This window comes from Micropterus salmoides, unplaced genomic scaffold (genome assembly GCF_014851395.1).
Source record: "Micropterus salmoides isolate LMB-PRFRI ecotype aquatic unplaced genomic scaffold, ASM1485139v1 Ms_hic_scaffold_4456, whole genome shotgun sequence".
NCBI lineage: Eukaryota > Metazoa > Chordata > Actinopteri > Centrarchiformes > Centrarchidae > Micropterus > Micropterus salmoides.
This window is the reverse complement of record NW_024043880.1, coordinates 7112-12751: the sequence shown is the minus strand read 5'-3', so window position 1 is coordinate 12751 and position 5640 is coordinate 7112. Positions and strand designations below refer to the sequence as shown.

At 53.8% G+C, this 5640-nt stretch overlaps 1 non-coding gene across 1 annotated transcript; it reads left to right on the top strand.

Moving 5' to 3' along the window:
• The first annotated feature begins 213 nt into the window (after window positions 1-213).
• Window positions 214-285, top strand: trnad-guc. The gene has a single exon. It is a non-coding gene; the product is annotated as a tRNA-Asp (tRNA).
• Window positions 286-5640: the final 5355 nt, after the last annotated feature.

The following is a 5640-nucleotide window of genomic DNA, read 5'->3' as shown; positions in this document are numbered from 1 at the left end:
CGGCTGGTCTTCAGCCTACCCAAGTTCTGCCGCACTACACCCGCTCCTCTGCACCCTGCACTGGCCAAGGAGCAGTGTCAATCGGGCCTCATCGCCAAAAGGGTCATATCGAAGAAGAGTGAGTGGCTTGAAGTCAACGCCCTGCGCTACGCTGCGTGACGAAATGACGGGCAGAGTCTGCCCGACCACGTGCCAAGGTCAGCGTGGGCGCCGTCCTCGTTAGTATAGTGGACAGTATCTCCGCCTGTCACGCGGAAGACCGGGGTTCGATTCCCCGACGGGGAGACTGGACTTTTCTACCAGCTGCTGATTATTCACCAGAAAGACCAAAAGATAACACAGCATCGAGCGTGACGCCGCTGTCCGACCGAGGCGAGGATATGCTTAGCTTCCCCATTAACAAAAGACAATAAGCCAAGCAGAAAAGGCAATAGCAACACTTGACTGTATGAGTCAATTTCTCAGTTCCTGTCTGTCGCCTTTATTAGCAAGTCGTGTTGTATTGTGTACCCCGGAGCTATACATTGTGCGGCTGTCAAAAATCTGAGTGGTACAGTTTGCTTTTTATAGCGCGTTTACAGGACAACTTGGAGAGAATCTGCAATTGGCTCAACGCATCCTACACCCCGGGCATGGTCAAAGCCTACACCCCAGCCTGCTACTGCCAATCGGCTTGATACTCCCTCACTCCAAAGGTGTCCCAGCTACCCCTCGACAAATCGCGACTGTTTGCGGTCCTGGCTCCAGTAGCAAACTACAGCATTAGGCTGTCTTTAAACAACTGCTGAGTGTCTATGGGATCAAGTTGCATAATCATCTCGGGCCTAAACTCCCGCAACTGGCTCCTGGCTGCTGAGCCTCATGTGCCGACCTCTGCAGCTAATCCAGCGTGCAGCAGCTCGGCTGGTCTTCAGCCTACCCAAGTTCTGCCGCACTACACCGCTCCTCTGCACCCTGCACTGGCCAAAGGAGAGCAGTGTCAATCGGGCCTCATCGCCAAAAAGGTCATATCGAAGAAGAGTGAGGGCTTGAAGTCAACGCCCTGCGCTACGCTGCGTGAACAAAGACGGGCAGAGTCTGCCCGACACACGTGCCAAGGTCAGCGTTGGCGCCGTCCTCGTTAGTATAGTGGACAGTAGCAAACTACAGCATTAGGCTGTCTTTAAACAACTGCTGAGTGTCTATGGGATCAAGTTGCATAATCATCTCGGGCCTAAACTCCCGCAACTGGCTCCTGGCTGCTGAGCCTGCATGTGCCGACCTCTGCAGCTAATCCAGCGTGCAGCAGCTCGGCTGGTCTTCAGCCTACCCAAGTTCTGCCGCACTACACCGCTCCTCTGCACCCTGCACTGGCCAAAAGAGCAGTGTCAATCGGGCCTCATCGCCAAAAAGGGTCATATCGAAGAAGAGTGAGGGCTTGAAGTCAACGCCCTGCGCTACGCTGCGTGACAAAATGACGGGCAGAGTCTGCCCGACACACGTGCCAAGGTCAGCGTTGGCGCCGTCCTCGTTAGTATAGTGGACAGTCAAACTACAGCATTAGGCTGTCTTTAAACAACTGCTGAGTGTCTATGGGATCAAGTTGCATAATCATCTCGGGCCTAAACTCCCGCAACTGGCTCCTGGCTGCTGAGCCTGCATGTGCCGACCTCTGCAGCTAATCCAGCGTGCAGCAGCTCGGCTGGTCTTCACCTACCCAGTTCTGCCGCACTACACCCGCTCCTCTGCACCCTGCACTGGCCAAGGAGAGCAGTGTCAATCGGCCTCATCGCCAAAAAGGTCATATCGAAGAAGAGTGAGGCTTGATCAACGCCCTGCGCTACGCTGCGTGACGAAATGACGGCAGAGTCTGCCCGACACACGTGCCAAGGTCAGCGTGGGCGCCGTCCTCGTTAGTATAGTGGACAGTATCTCCGCCTGTCACGCGGAAGACCGGGTTCGATTCCCCGACGGGAGACTGGACTTTTCTACCAGCTGCTGATTATTCACCAGAAAGACCAAAAGAATAACAGCAGCATCGAGCGTGACGCCGCTGTCCGACCGAGGCGAGGATATGCTTAGCTTCCCCATTAACAAAAGACAATAAGCCAAGCAGAAAAAGGCAATAGCAACACTTGACTGTATGATCAATTTCTCAGTTCCTGTCTGTCGCCTTTATTAGCAAGTCGTGTTGTATTGTGTACCCCGGAGCTATACATTGTGCGGCTGTCAAAAAATCTGAGTGAGTACAGTTTGCTTTTTATAGCGCGTTTACAGGACAACTTGAGAGAATCTGCAATTGGCTCACACGCTCCTACACCCCGGCATGGTCAAAGCCTACACCCCAGCCTGCTACTGCCATCGGCTTGATACTCCCTCACTCCAAAGGTGTCCCAGCTACCCCTCGACAAAATCGCGACTGTTTGCGGTCCTGGCTCCAGTAGCAACTACAGCATTAGGCTGTCTTTAAACAACTGCTGAGTGTCTATGGGATCAAGTTGCATATCATCTCGGGCCTAAACTCCCGCAACTGGCTCCTGGCTGCTGACCTGCATGTGCCGACCTCTGCAGCTAATCCAGCGTGCAGCAGCTCGCTGGTCTTCAGCCTACCCAATTTCTGCCGCACTACACCGCTCCTCTGCACCCTGCACTGGCCAAAGGAGCAGTGTCAATCGGGCCTCATCGCCAAAAGGTCATATCGAAGAAGAGTGAGGGCTTGAAGTCAACGCCCTGCCTACGCTGCGTACAAAATGACGGGCAGAGTCTGCCCGACACCGTGCCAAGGTCAGCGTTGGCGCCGTCCTCGTTAGTATTGACAGTAGCAAACTACAGCATTAGGCTGTCTTTAAACAACTGCTGAGTGTCTATGGATCAAGTTGCATAATCATCTCGGGCCTAAACTCCCGCAACTGGCTCCTGGCTGCTGAGCCTGCATGTGCCGACCTCTGCAGCTAATCCAGCGTGCAGCAGCTCGGCTGGTCTTCAGCCTACCCAAGTTCTGCCGCACTACACCGCTCCTCTGCACCCTGCACTGGCCAAAGGAGAGCAGTGTCAATCGGCCTCATCGCCAAAAAGGGTCATATCGAAGAAGAGTGAGGGCTTGAAGTCAACGCCCTGCGCTACGCTGCGTGACAAAATGACGGGCAAGTCTGCCCGACACACGTGCCAAGGTCAGCGTTGGCGCCGTCCTCGTTAGTATATGGACAGTAGCAAACTACAGCATTAGGCTGTCTTTAAACACTGCTGAGTGTCTATGGGATCAAGTTGCATAATCATCTCGGCCTAAACTCCCGCAACTGGCTCCTGGCTGCTGAGCCTGCATGTGCCGACCTCTGCAGCTAATCCAGCGTGCAGCAGCTCGGCTGGTCTTCAGCCTACCCAATTCTGCCGCACTACCGCTCCTCTGCACCCTGCACTGGCCAAAGGAGAGCAGTGTCAATCGGGCCTCATCGCCAAAAAGGGTCTATCGAAGAAGAGTGAGGCTTGAAGTCAACGCCCTGCGCTACGCTGCGTGACGAAATGACGGCAGAGTCTGCCCGACACACGTGCCAAGGTCAGCGTGGCGCCGTCCTCGTTAGTATAGTGGACAGTATCTCCGCCTGTCACGCTAAGACCGGGGTTCGATTCCCCGACGGGGAGACTGGACTTTTCTACCAGCTGCTGATTATTCACCAAGAAAGACCAAAAGAATAAGCAGCATCGCGTGACGCCGCTGTCCGACCGAGGCGAGGATATGCTTAGCTTCCCCATTAACAAAAGACAATAAGCCAAGCAAAAAGGCAATAGCACACTTGACTGTATGAGTCAATTTCTCAGTTCCTGTCTGTCGCCTTTATTAGCAAGTCGTGTTGTATTGTGTACCCCGGAGCTATACATTGTGCGGCTGTCAAAAATCTGAGTGAGTACAGTTTGCTTTTTATAGCGCGTTTACAGGACAACTTGGAGAGAATCTGCATTGGCTCACACGCATCCTACACCCCGGGCATGGTCAAAGCCTACACCCCAGCCTGCTACTGCCAATCGGCTTGATACTCCCTCACTCCAAAGGTTCCCAGCTACCCCTCGACAAAATCGCGACTGTTTTGCGGTCCTGGCTCCAGTAGCAAACTACAGCATTAGGCTGTCTTTAACACTGCTGAGTGTCTATGGGATCAAGTTGCATAATCATCTCGGGCCTAAACTCCCGCAACTGGCTCCTGGCTGCTGAGCCTCATGTGCCGACCTCTGCAGCTAATCCAGCGTGCAGCAGCTCGCTGGTCTTCAGCCTACCCAGTTCTGCCGCACTACACCGCTCCTCTGCACCCTGCACTGGCCAAAGGAGAGCAGTGTCAATCGGCCTCATCGCCAAAAGGGTCATATCGAAGAAGAGTGAGGCTTGAAGTCAACGCCCTGCGCTACGCTGCGTGACAAATGACGGGCAGAGTTGCCCGACACACGTGCCAGGTCAGCTGGGCGCCGTCCTCGTTAGTATAGTGGACAGTATCTCCGCCTGTCACGCGGAAGACCGGGTTCGATTCCCCGACGGGGAGACTGGACTTTTCTACCAGCTGCTGATTATTCACCAAGAAAGACCAAAAGAATAACAGCAGCATCGAGCGTGACGCCGCTGTCCGACCGAGGCGAGGATATGCTTAGCTTCCCCATTAACAAAAGACAATAAGCCAAGCAGAAAAGGCAATAGCAACACTTGACTGTATGAGTCATTTCTCAGTTCCTGTCTGTCGCCTTTATTAGCAAGTCGTGTTGTATTGTGTACCCCGGAGCTATACATTGTGCGGCTGTCAAAAAATCTGAGTGAGTACAGTTTGCTTTTATAGCGCGTTTACAGGACAACTTGGAGAGAATCTGCAATTGGCTCACACGCATCCTACACCCCGGGCATGGTCAAAGCCTACACCCCAGCCTGCTACTGCCAATCGGCTTGATACTCCTCACTCCAAAGGTGTCCCAGCTACCCCTCGACAAATCGCGACTGTTTGCGGTCCTGGCTCCAGTAGCAACTACAGCATTAGGCTGTCTTTAAACAACTGCTGAGTGTCTATGGGATCAAGTTGCATAATCATCTCGGCCTAAACTCCCGCAACTGGCTCCTGGCTGCTGAGCCTCCATGTGCCGACCTCTGCAGCTAATCCAGCGGCAGGCTCGGCTGGTCTTCAGCCTACCCAAGTTCTGCCGCACTACACCGCTCCTCTGCACCCTGCACTGGCCAAGGAGAGCAGTGTCAATCGGGCCTCATCGCCAAAAAGGGTCATATCGAAGAGAGTGAGGGCTTGAAGTCAACGCCCTGCGCTACGCTGCGTGACGAATGACGGGCAGAGTCTGCCCGACACACGTGCCAAGGTCAGCGTGGGCGCCGTCCTCGTTAGTATAGTGGACATATCTCCGCCTGTCACGCGGAAGACCGGGGTTCGATTCCCCGACGGGGAGACTGGACTTTTCTACCAGCTGCTGATTATTCACCCAAAAAGACCAAAAGAATAACAGCAGCATCGAGCGTGACGCCGCTGTCCGACCGCGGCGAGTATGCTTAGCTTCCCCATTAACAAAAGACATAAGCCAAGCAGAAAAAGGCAATAGCAACACTTGACTGTATGATCAATTTCTCAGTTCCTGTCTGTCGCCTTTATTAGCAAGTCGTGTTGTATTGTGTACCCCGGAGCT